Source organism: Mesoplodon bidens (assembly GCF_964165515.1).
Source record: "Mesoplodon bidens genome assembly, chromosome: 11".
Classification (NCBI taxonomy): Eukaryota; Metazoa; Chordata; class Mammalia; order Artiodactyla; family Ziphiidae; genus Mesoplodon; species Mesoplodon bidens.
Window position 1 is genome coordinate 62,694,959 of NC_138167.1, and position 13,507 is coordinate 62,708,465.

Here is a 13,507-nt window from a genome sequence, read left to right on the forward strand (position 1 = left end):
CCTTTATTGAAATAGAATTTACATTCCACACAATTGTTTAGTATACTCACAAAGTTGTGCAACCATCACCATAATGCACTGAAGCACACTTCTATCGCCCCACAGGGAAGCCCTGTATTATCGGCAGTCGCTCCCCCTTCTACCCTCCCCCACCTCCTCTCAACCACAAAACCATTTTCTCCACGGATTTGCCTGTTCTGGATACTTCATATGAAAGGAATCACGTCATACGTGATCTTTTGTGTCTGGCTTCTTTCCCTTATCATGATGTTTTCAAGGTTCACCCAAGTTGTAACACGTGTCAGGACCTCGTTCCTTCTTACAGCTGAATCCATTGTATGGAGAGACGCATTTCACAGATTCATTCACCAGCTGATGGACATTTGGGTTGTCACCGCTTTTGGGCTATTGTCAACAGTGCTGCTATGAACATGGACGTCAACATGTGTTCATTTCTCTAGACCAGCCTCTTCTCAACAAGTTTTCCTTCAATTTGCTGAGTAATATATCATAAAAGAAGACAGCTTCAATCGTGAAAATATCTACGGAGAAATAGGGCTCCCACTGAACAAAATTCCATTTGCCTGACGCTGCTGAAGGCACTTCTCCGCAAAATGAAACAGATGCCTGAACAGACTTGATCAAAAATATACTTATTACATGGTTTCCCTGTGCAAGCAAAACCAATAAAACTAACTAATTGGTCCCAATAACCTCCTGGAAATGGGCACTGATTGGCCCTCTCAGAGATAAACAAAAGGACACAAATCCAGACTAGAGTATCCTCTGTCACTCTCTGATATGGATGCCACCTGCAAAATTGGCCACAAAGCAAATTTCTGTGAAATTTCTGTTTTCCCACTGACTCGAAAACATTAAATCAGACACACAATCCCATGAAGAACAGAAGTAAAAGTACATTAAAGGGATTAAATTAAACAGCAGCTCTGTAGCCGAAATTGGGGTCCGGCTACTTGCCGCTCAAAAGCCAATAAAGAGGCAAGGATGGTGGAAAGGAAAGTTTGCTTTATTTTGTATGCCGGCAACTAGGGGGTGGGAGAGGGTGGACGCCTGTCCAAAGGCCGACTCCCTCCCCCAACAATGACAACCGGGGGCAAGAGCTTTTATAGACAGAGGGAGGGGGCTCCATGCAGAAACAGCACAGGCAGCTTTGATGGTCATCTTGAAATTGGTCCTTGGTGGTCTGACCAGCGTCATCTTGATTGTTTTAACTACAATTACTCTTTAGTTCCAGGGTCACTTTGTTCCCATTTCCTTGAGGCCAATTCGTGGAATTGTGGCAGCTTATGTCATGGCTACAGTCTGGTCATCATGTAGTTAACTTCTTCCACCTGGTGGGGGTTTCAGTACCTATAAGGCACCTCACAGGATACGTGCAGCTCAGAATATTATCTGGAGCCCTTGGGGAGGAAATCAAGGTCCTTGACTATGCTTAATGACTAAACAATTATTTAGTCTCGTTAGACTGTTCTCCTTTGTTTCTGCATTTTCTCACTTCTCTGGTTTAATCTTTGGCTAAAGTTGCTCCACAGACAAAAGGCAGGCGGAGCACATGGAGTGGGGGAAGGACCACAGCATCCTGCTCCATCTCAGCCCTGTGGCATTCTGGTTTTGTCGAAGCCATTCCCGAAAGGCCGGCAGGATGGAGCTGGCTCCACGCTGCAGCCCTGCTCCGTCTCCCTCCCTGGGGGGCGAGAATCCTGGGAGGCTGGGAGCTGGACCTCTCCACCCAGCTGCCTTCTCTCCCACCTTGCAGCCCCTTCTCCCGTCACCCAGCTCCCACCCTCCTCTCTCACCACCCTCCCAGTTTCCTTGCGTCGGGGGTCCTCCTTGACACCGCCTTCTCCTCTGGATCTTTAAAGGGCATCACCCTGGATGGCTCCTCTTCCTTCTCTCCACCCTCCTCCAAGGCCAGCTCAGGCCCTCCCACGATATCCAATGCCCCCCCCAACCCCGTCCCAGAAACACCTCAACGTCCAGTCTCCGCTCTGCACCATCCTTCTGCTCGGGTGTTCCATGAGCATCTCTAACTGAATTCGCCCCTGCCCCTCCTCAAACCTGCCCCTTCTCTGAGAAGGAAACAGAACACCATCTTCCAGCTTCAGGAGCCTGGATTTCACCCCTTCATCCATTCAGCCCACTTCTTAATTGCATCCACTTCCCGCCATCTCCTTTCCCACCACCCTTGTCCAAACCTCCTTCCCAGGCCACTGCCACAGCTCCACCAAGCACCCTGCCTCTTCACTGGTGTTTATCAAATCCCTGAGCTCCTCTCTGCCCCAGGGCCTTTGCATGTGCTAGTCCTTCCACCCTGAACACACTCCCCTCCATCACTGCCGGGCCAGCCCTCACTCATCCTTCAGGTCTCAAGCTCCGTATCATCCTCTGACCTCCCCCCACCCAACCCAGGCCACATCCCTTCATCATGGCTCTCACCGCACCCAAGGGCCTTTTCCCTGACCCTGTTCACGTTTGCAATGGGAACACATCTTCGTTTGTAACGATCTCCCTGCTGGACTTTAAGCTCTGTGAGGGCAGGAACTAGGACCTCTTGTTTGTGGCTCTGTCTCCAGTGCTCACTGCCTGGCACTGGAGCTCCATAAGCAGGCATTGAGTTCATCAATTAACTTACTGAGGGCCTACTATGTGCCAGGCTCTGGGGATAAAAAGGAGGCGAGAGTTCTCTGTCCTTGAAGACCTTACCTTCCAATCAGACATTAAAAGACAAATACACAGACTTCCAGGCTGTGATCGATGTTACGGAGAAAAATAAGTCAGAATAAAGTGGAGAAACCTGACAACCACACCTCAGCCGGGTAATCAAGGTCAACATCACAGTGATCAATCACGTTGTCGTGTGTGCCCTGATGTGATGGGATGAATGCACTTCACTTCTGTGGCCTCCCTCCCCAAACCCATAACCACAGTCTAATCTTGAGAAAAACATCAGACAAACCCTCATAGAGGGGCACCCGACAAAACCCCTGCCCAGTCCTCCACAAAACCGTCAAGGTCATCAAAAACAAGGACAGTCTGAGAAACCATCACAGCCCAGAGGAGCTAAGGAGACAGGATATCATGTGGGATCCCAGGTGGGGTCTTGAGATGGAGAAAGTATATCTAGTAAAAGCTAAGGAAACGTGACTAAATGGTGGGTGTTAGTTAATAATAATGTATTAATATTGGTTCATTAATATAACAAATGTACCATGTTGGGGCTTCCCTGGTGGCACAGCGGTTAGGAATCCGCCTGCCAATGCAGGGGACACGGGTTCGAGCCCTGGTCCGGGAAGATCTCACATGTCGCGGAGCAACTAAGTCCGTGCGCCACAGCTACTCAGTCTGCACTCTAGAGCCCACATGCCACAACTAGTGAGCCCACGTGCCACAACTAGTGAAACCTGCGCGCCTACAGCCTGTGCTCCACAAGAGAAGCCACCGCAATGAGAAGCCCGCGCACCACAACGAAGAGTAGCCCCCACTCGACACAACTAGAGAAAGCCCGTGCGCAGCAATGAAGACCCAACGTGGCCAAAAATTAATTAATTAATTAATTAATTTAAAAATGTACCATGTTGATCTAAGATGTTAATAATGGGGAAAATTGGGTGTGGAAATATGGGAACTCTTGCACTATCTTTGCTATTTTTTCTGTAAATTGAAAATGGTTCTTAAAAATAAGTCTGTTGAAAAGAATTAGGCAGAGTTTGGGGATGGAGAGGGCAGAGGGGTCATGGGGATCAGGGGCTCGGGGGCCTCTTGGAGGAAGTGGCGTCTGAGCAGAGACAGGAAGAAGGTGCAGGGTGAGCCCTGTAGCCACCTGGAACCACCTGGGAGGCCAGGGGGTGGGGCTTCCAAGGCCAAGAGGGGCGGGGGGGTGGGGCCAGCCCTGGACTCTCACCTGGGCCAGGAGGGGAAGGGGCAGTGGATGAGATGAGTGACCGTGGGCACTAGGGGCAGTGGGGACTGGACGTGGGGACCCTGGAGGGGCACGGGGAGGGGGTTGGGGAGAAGCAAGGTTTGACCCTGACCCTGGGTACACGCAGATGCAGAGGTGGAGCTTGAGGAAGGAGCTGGTGCACGGGCATCTCGGTGGATAGAGCGGCAGGAATGGGGGAGGCGGGGCAAAGAGCAAGACGCCAGGCCAGGGGCTGTAGGTATCAATGAACGAAGGGGAGAACCAGGAGGGGTGGCGGGGCACAGTTGGCAGTACGGGGACGGAGGGGGGTCTGGAAGCAGCTGGGAGGACGCCTGCGCGTCCAGGCCCCGACATCACAGAGACCCACCTAGCTCTCCAGACCCCAACATCCACCCTTCTGGGCCCCGGTTACACGGCCAAAAACAGCAGATTCAGGATCACAGACAGACCTGCCCCATAGCTTTACCTCTCCAGCCACCAGCAACCAGGCTCCTGGCAGGAGCGCCCTGATCCTCGGGCCCTTAATTCCACAAAGCTCTAGGAATCTGCTACGTTGGCCTTTCATCAGGGATTTCACAGCAACTACTGGAGCTAAGTGGCAGTATTACACGCAGCTCAACGGCTGTCACTGAGCGCCTTCTTGGTGCCAGGACGTGGGGACAAAGGAGGCGCATCCCCCGCCCTCCAGGAGTCCAGGTCCAGCCGGGAGATGCAGCAGAGAGAGATGAACGGTGAGCATGAGCCATCACAAAGGATTCTGACACGAGGGGTCATGCGGCCCCAGGAGCAGAGGAAGCGGCCTTCAAGGGTGGGATAGGAAACAGCTGAGCAGAAAGAGGGTGCCCGGGGGATGGGGCAGGCGGGCCTGGTGGCGGGGTGGCGAGATCCGGGCCACGGAGGAGCGAACCACTATCCCAATGTGGACCCAGCAGGGAGGCCGGGAGGGGCCGGTGCCCATCGGAGGATGGAGCTGCCGCCCAAACAGCCTCCACACTGGGCCTGTGTGTGCTATGTGACCCAGCAATTCCACTTCCAGAAATTTCTCCCAAGGTACCAATCCAAATGTGCTCCTAGACATTTACCAACTCGGAAATGATTTCAAATTTTGTGTAGGAAAAGCTGAATGCACAAAAGAAAAAGCCTGGAGGGACACAAATTAAAAAATTATCACTGCCTTCTGTTTGATTTTTCTGTCTTCCAGGTTTTCAGCAGTATATATTACTTTGGTAATTAGAAAAAATAATAATAGATGCCACTTATCAAAATTAATCACTATCCAGATGGCTTCTTTGCCGAAACTGACAAGCAAATCCTACAATGCAAATGGAAAGTCAAGAGACCCCCAAAAGCCAAAACAATCTTGAAAAAGAAGAACAAAGTTGGAGAACTGACACTTCCTGATTTCAAACTTTCCTACAAAGCGAGAGTATCAAAACATGTGATACTGGCAGAAGGACACAGAGGTCAATGAAACAGAAGTGAGAGGTCAGAAATAAACTTCCCCTTACAGCCGAGTGACATCCATAAGGGGGCTAAGACAATTCGATAGGGAAAAAAAGTCTTTTTAACAAATGGTGCTGGGACAACTGGATATCCACATGCAAAAGAATAAAACTGAACCCTTACTTCACACCATATACAGAAATCAACTCAAAATGGATCAGACCTCAGTGTAGGAACTAAAACTATAAAACTCTTCGAAAACGTGGAGGTAAATCTTCATGACCTTGGATGAGGTAATGATTTCTTAGCTGTGACACCAAAAGCACAAGGAACAAAAGAAAAAACAGATAAACTTGACAAACAAAATTTAAAATATTTGTACTTCAAAAGATACTACCCAGAAAATACACAGATAACCCACAGAATGCGAGATTTTGCAAATCATACATCTGATAAAGGATTTGTATCTAGAATATATAAGGAACACTTAAAACTCAGTAATAAAAAGACAAATAACCCAATTTAAAAATGGGCAAAGCACAACTACTGAAGCACGCACGCCCTGAGGCCCTTGCTCCACAAGAGAAGCCACCGCAATGAGAAGCCCGCACACCTCAATGAAGAGTAGCCCCCGCTCACTACAACTAGAGAAAGCCCACGCGCAGCAATGAAAGACCCAACGCAGCCAAAAACAAACAAAAAAAAAACTTCCTTCCTCCCCCAAATTGTATGACCTTCAGTTCAAACAAACTTTGAAAAAAAAAAAAAATGGGCGAAGGATCTGAATAGTCATTTCTCCCAAACAGATTTACAAATAGCCAATACATGAAAAGATGCTCAACATCATTAGCCATCAGGGAAATAAATCTCAAAACCACTATGAGATACCATTTCATACCCACCAGGGTAGCTATAATCAAAAAGACGAACAGTAAGTGCTGCCAAGGACGTAGAGAAATTGGAAGAATTTTCATACACTTCTTTGGGGGATGTAAAATGGTGCAGTTTGGCAGTTACTCAAAAGGTTAAGCACAGAATCACCATATGACCCAGCAATTTCACTCCCAGGTATATACCAAAAAGAACTGCAAACACAAGCTCATACAAAACCTTGTACACGGATGTTCACAGCAGCACTATTCAAAATAACCAAAATGTGGAAACAACCCAAATGCTGTCGAGAAAGAACGGATCAACACATTGTGGTCTATCCATACAATGGAATATTATTCAGCCATAAACAGGAATGGAGTTTGTTTTTTTTTTTGGCTGCGTTGGGTCTTTCTTGCCGCGCGCGGGGGCTACTCTTCATTGTGGTGCGCAGGCTTCTCATTGCAGTGGCTTCTCTTGTTGTGGAGCATGGGCTCTAGGCACACAGGCTTCAGTAGTTGTGGCATGTGGGCTCAGTAGTTGTGCTTGTGGGCCCTAGAGTGCAGGCTCCGTAGCTGTGGCGCACGGGCTTAGTTGCTCCGCGGCATGTGGGATCTTCCCAGACCAGGGATCGAACCTGTGTCCCCTGCACTGGCAGGCGGATTCTTAACCACTGCGCTACCAGGGAAGTCCAGGAATGGAGTTTGGATACCTGTTACAACATGGATGAATCTTAAAAACACTATGCCAAGTGAAGGAAGTCAGACACAAAAGTCACGTATTGATATGATTCCCCTTCTATGAAATATCCAGAATATGCGAATTATAGAGACGGAATAATTGTTTAGAGACAAAGTGGGTGCCAGGGGCCAGGAAGGAGGATACAGGACTGAGTGCTGATTGTTATGGAGTTCCTTTCTGGGGTGATGAAAATGTCCTTGACTGATTGAGGTGATGGCTGAACAGCTCTGGGAGTACACTAACAACCACTGAATTGTACGGTATGGGAATTCTATCTCAATAAACCTGTTATTAAGCAATGAACCTCTAGAATGCAGGTGCTAGCATCTACCTCTGCAGGGCTATTTTGAGGATTTAGTGAGATGATCTACTGGCCAGTGCTAATCAACTATAGTGATCTACACAGATGTCAGCATCACCACCCACGGCTTCTCTGCATGTCAGAAACCCCTTTCTGATTTACTCAGCCTAACTAGCAGCACCTAGGATATGTGGACACCACCCGAGGTGTTGGAGCTATAAAGAAACATGACCTAGTCTCTGCCCCACGTGGACAGTTAGGTGTCACAGCTGCTTGCTGGTCCTCCCACGTCCCTGTGCCCCCCCAAACCAGCCCCGGGAGTCAAACACCATTTCGCACCCCTGCCACCTCTCTGATCTTACCTCCAATCACCCTCGTCCTTGCTGTCTAGGCTCCAGCCACGCTGCCCCCCTCACTGGCCTTCACACCTGCCAGCGCAGGCATCCCAGGGGGCCTCTGCACTTGCTGCCTCCCTAGGTACCAACCAGCAGGTCTCCGCTCAAATGCCAGCTCCGACCATCCCACCAAAAACAGAGGGGAGAAGAAACCACCCTGCTTCTTGCTTCAGTTTCCTTCAAAGCGATCATGCCACCTGGAAACATACTCATCCATCCCTCGACATGTCTGTCTCCCCAGCTGGACCACCAGCCCGCTCAAGGCCATCACCGCAGGGGCTAAACTAGGAACAGACCCACGGAAGGCGCTCAAATCAACTGCAGGGCTGCTTACAGACCTAGGAAAGCCTCTGGGGCATGCAGACATTTAGTTCTAGAGGCTGCCTTGCCCAGAGCAAGGTCCTGTAGGAAACCACACAAGAGATGTTTCTGCTATGAAGAAACTAAAACTAAAAATCCCATCTGGATCTCTGACCGGGTCAAAGTCCAAATACGAAAACAACAGACAGAAGGGGATGAAAATCACATTTCACGCAACGGGCCACAGAGGTCAGCTCTGGGAAAGCAAAAGCAAATCCACCGCCCAGTTTCACTGCTGCCCCCATAGAGATGCAGTCCCCTCCCGGCCACCACCAATCACCCTGTCCTTGTACTGCCCAGGTCATCCGTCTTAATCTTCTGTTGCACAAAAGACTTTTTAAAGATGGCACCCGTCCTTATTTTTAAGGATGTACTCATTTGCAAACCCCGAATCCTGCAGGCACGTGTCTAGGACATGTATTAATGATGCCCTCGGCACAGTGCTCTTTGTGTAGACTTTTCACAAGCTTGCTTTAGCCAGAATAAAAAATTACTTCCCCCTGAGTTACTTCTAAATGATAATCAGGATTTGCAGCCTGTCTCCCCCAAAGCTATGACAGTTACATTTTAATCACTTTCAGACAGGCTTGCCGTGGCTTAATGGACTGAGGACGCAGGCTTATTGCAACCGGCAGGAGAGCATCCCGGCCAGGTGCAGTGCCAGCCACATCACCGGGCATCTCCACACAACGATGACAGCACCGTCTTCTGCCCAGAAGACCATCTTTGTGCAGCTGACTTTCTTCATAGGGGCAAAGGGAGGGAGAAAACAGAACTTAACAACCCGAAGGAGCCTTGTCCAATAAACTGGGAGATGAGATGTGAAATCTGCTTGTAGGGATTTCAAATGCGTACCCCGGTGACAACACGGCCAGACTGCCTTGGAACAACGCACCCGCAAGTGCGGAGGCCCCTCTGTGGCTATTCACTCTGGAAAGCACGAGAACTGCCATTCCCTCTTTCAAAGATCATTAAAAATATAAAGGATCTCATCTGTAAACTGCTATCTTCCCCAGGCGGCACCAGCTGTTCACCCTGTTAAGAGATGCAGGGCACTCCTGGGGAATGCTAGCGAAAAGAACCACAGGACAAACACCTGCATACAGGACACAGGATAAGTCTTTCGGCTCCTGAGCCCACAGGATACTCACTTCTAAACTTGAACCACAGACCTGCCCATGCACCTCCCTCCCAGCTCTGCCCTGTTTGTGCCCATGTTCCAGCACCCGGCACAGCACCTGCCGGACAGCAAGCGTGTGGCATCTGACATCACCCTCATGCTTGCAGACGGGAACGACTGTTCTCCTGCTTTAATCCGAGCCGGGATTTTAATCCAGGGAGCCGATTCCACAGCCCATCACACCCACCTCTTCACCCGCTCACACTGCATTACACACAAAAGATGCTCGAAGAAAATGTTTCAGTGAACGGCCTCATTCTTAATGCCGGGCTTAGCCAGAGCCGGGGTTTTTTACGGGAAGCAGAGAGCAGCTCACAACGTTTTAAACACCAACAGTCCTGAGGTAGGAGGGTCAGTGGGGGTAAGCTACAGAGAGAGACAGGACAGGGGCCAAGACAAGAGGTAACAAAGTACACATGATGGAGAACAGAAAAAGAAAGCCAGGGGACCGACCATGCTAACTCAGAAAGGTCTCGCTGGTTCCAAGGCTGGGACGTGGCCAGTGGTCGGGAGGTCAGCCAGACCTCACCCTGACAAGCTCAGGCCTGCACGTGGTCCACACCCTGCACCAAAACAACCTGCGCTTTCTCCTCGGCTGATTTTAACCTGTGTCCTCTCACCGGAATAAGCCATAACCGTGAGTATAATTGGAGTCCTTTTAGCAAAGTATCAAACCTGTGGGTAGTCTTGGGGCTCCCAAACTTACAACCGGCACCAGAAGTGGGGTTGGGCTTGGGGGAAACGGTCTTTCTAACCTCACACCCAGGCGGGCAGGTGCTCAGCTTGCTCAAGGAGGGAGGGACAAGGAGGCTCGGGGGCTGGAGCACTGGAGTCGGGGGGAGGCGGGAAGTGAGCGCCAGCCCGGAGCACGTCTAAGGGTGCCCGGCTCGGCAGCACCCCAAGGCAGGCCACGGGCAGCTCACCCGACTGCGTGTGCAGGCTGCCTGGCCCTGGGGCCAGCTCCTCCCCACGCCAAGAAAAGGAGGTGCTGACAGCCCCCCGTCGTGAGTGAACCCCACCTCAGGGATACGCTGAGCCTCCCCCTTACCTGACCAACAAGAACAACCCAGAGTAGCCGGCGCTCAGCCCAGGCATCTCCCAGACCCCCACTGGCACGCGTGCATCTCTGTTTAAAAGCCCTGTAGTCAGGGCTTCCCTGGTGGCGCAGAGGTTGAGAGTCTGCCTGCCGACGCAGGGGACGCGGGTTCGTGCCCCGGTCCGGGAAGATCCCACATGCCGCTGAGCGGCTGCGCCCGTGAGCCATGGCCGCTGAGCCTGCGCGTCCGGAGCCTGTGCTCCACAACGGGAGAGGCCGCAGCAGTGAGAGGCCCGCGTACCGCAAAAAAAATAAAAAATAAAAAAATAAAAGCCCCGTAGTCATGGAGAACTAGTATTTCACATACATCCCCTCCACGTGCCACTACAGCAACCAACAAGCCACAGACAGACAGGCTGACGGCGCTGTCCTGCTTGCTATGTTTATGCTTATTTTCGAAAATAAGCCACCAGCCTCGAGGTACGACTTGCAGTCTGAGGGCAGGGGGAACCTTCCAGAAATTGCCCATCTCCAGGCGTATGTGCTCCAGGCTGGCGGGATGGCCATGGGAGCAGATTTCTATGTGTCTGGCAGCTGGCCCTTCCTGGAAACTGGCAAGGCAGCAAGGCCGGCCCTGCTCCCAAGTGGACGGGGACCCTCAGCTACAGCTAAGGGATGCGGCGGTTTAGGGACAGGAGGTAACTCGGCCTGGGGTACTGGTTTCTCTGGCTGCTGTAACGAATTATCTCTAATTTGGGGCTTCCAAACCACCAGTGTATTCCCTCACAGTCCTAGAGGTCAGAAGTCCAAGATCAGTTTCACTGGGTTAATGCCAAGGTGTCAGGAGGGCTGATTCCTTCTGGAGGCTCTAGGGAAGGCCTCCTGGCCTTTTCCACTTTCTAGGGGAGCCCACATTCCTTAGCACATGGCCCCCTCCCACATCTTCAAAGCCAGCAGCGTGGCATCCCGTTTCCATCCTCATGTTGCCACCATCACCTGCAGTCAAATCTCTCTCTGCCTCCCTCTTATAAGGACACTTGTGAGCCCACCAGACAGCCCAGGGTCATCCCTCCCGCCACACCCCTAATTTAATCACATCTGCAAAGTCCCTTTCACCATATAAGGAGGTAACGGTCACAGGTTCCAGAGGCTAGGACGTGGACATCTTTGGGGGCCATGATTCAGCACACCACACCTGGGTTCCCCAGGAAAGAGAGCCCAGGGCCAAGCTCACTGCTGCTGCTTTTGGGGGGACCATAACCCCAGACTAGCAAGAGTGAGGGGAGAGGGAAGGGAGGCAGGTGCGCCCTTGAGCCGCCCGCAGCTTCGGAAAAACACCCAGCCGACGCCCAGCACACAGCCAACTTCCTGTGGAAGCACGGCTCTCAGAACTGCCCGTCGGGGAAGAAAGGGAGAGGCGTGCATTCCCACTCCCTCCGGTCCTCAGTCCTGCTTTGCCCCACAAGATGTTGACGTCTGCACTCCCAGCCCTTCCAGTCAGCACACTCCATGCCCCAGACGTGGTCATTCATCTGAACCCGGAATCCGGGGCAGGAGGGGCTGCCAGAGCCTCTACAGGTCCCGTCAGGCTGGTCCCGGATGCAGAGATGCTGTGGTCCCTTTGTGTGGGCGGATAAAGGACATGCAGCTGCCCAGCCCTCACCTGGTAGAGGCCAAAAATGCCTGTAGTCTCCTGAGGCAAAGCGGCAAAGCAGAGGTGGGTTGGGGCCGAGGGAGTGAGTCCAGGAGGAACACGAAGCGGACCTGGATCCCGTAGAGCAGGGAGGTGACTGGTTCATCCTACAGCCCCGGGGCCCAGCACAGCTCCCGACCCTCAACCGGGGCTCAGCGAATGAGGCATCAAACAGACAGACTCATTCAAGACCGGACACTTCACTGGTTCAGAGCGTAACCTGGGGGTGGGGGAGTTACTTCTCTCGGAGCCCCCGTATGGAAGTGAGGGTGACATCAGGCCCCCTGGGTCTTGTTTCAAGGAGATGACGCTCACGCGCTCTCAAGCTCTGCTTACATGTCGAAGAAGGAAAAATCAGAGCGGGGCACGTGATGGTTAATTTTATGTGTCAGCTTGGCCTGGACGGGATGCCAAGGCAGCTGATTAAACATTCTTTCTGGGCATGTCTGTGAGGGTGTCTCGGGAAGAGATTAGCATTTGTATTGGTGGCCTGAGTAAAGCAGAGGGCCCTCGCCAGCATGGGTGGGTGGCATGCAATCCAGTAAGGGCCTGAATAGGACAAAAAGTTGGAGGAAGGCTGGACTCGCCCTCTCTTTGCCTGGGACATCCAAGTCCTGTCCTGGGCTCTCAGGCCCTCGGACCAGCTTTCCTGGTCCCCAGTTTGCAGAGGGCAGATCATGGGACTTCTCAGCCTCCATAATCACGTGAGCCAATCCTTATAAATCTCTATAGATAGATACAGAGAGAGACAGAGGAGATATATATATAGCGAGAGATAGACAGATGGAGAGAGAGATAGAGAGGTAGAGAGATAGGGCCATCTCCTGTGGATTCTGTTTCTCTGGAGAACCCTGACAAAAACAGGGCATCCCCTTCTACTACTTAAATATCGCCCGTGGATAACATTTTAGTGGCTGCAGTGCAGGGTTACTTTTCCTCACCAACAATCTTCTGTTCAGAATAACCAAGTGGGTATTCAGGAAAAAAAGAAATCTTAATAAACTAGGCAATTTAAGATGCTCAGAATCAACATTACAGGGTGGGCCTGAAAACAGACATTTTCCATTTCAATTTTTTAAAAGCAACAACTTGCAAAGGTTTTGTTTATCCTGAAGGAGCCCTCGTGAAAAGGCAGTCGTGCCCTCATCGGGCCCAACCGCAGTGGTTAAGGTGGAGAAACTTTTGAAAAAGCCCTTTTCATAGGATATGAGTGTGGCACTGCCCTAAACTGCGTCTGCACAGCCCAGGCCCACTGGCCTCTGGGCTCGAGCCCCTGCCGGCTCAGGGATTACCTCTGACGCCCTGCTGTGGTTTAGATCAGAGCAATCAAACTGCAACCCACGCTCGGACACGGGTTAACGCTACGAATGAAGCCTCACCGCTAAGCCAGGCTCGAGAGACCAGTGGGGAGAGACGTGCAGCCGCCATGGCCCCGAAGGAGCCCAGAGCCAGCGGCCCGGGCTGGCCTTGCTTCCCTGACTTTCCGGAACCAGGCGGCCATCCTCTGGCCTCGCCGGTCCCCACACGTCCAGACGCTGCAGAACCCGA

General features: G+C 51.5%; 1 protein-coding gene across 1 annotated transcript in view; it reads right to left on the minus strand.

The window, feature by feature from the left end:
- Positions 1-13,507, minus strand: part of PARVB (parvin beta) — a 116,519-nt gene that overhangs the window by 40,264 nt on the left and 62,748 nt on the right. The gene's annotated exons all lie outside the window — the stretch shown is intronic.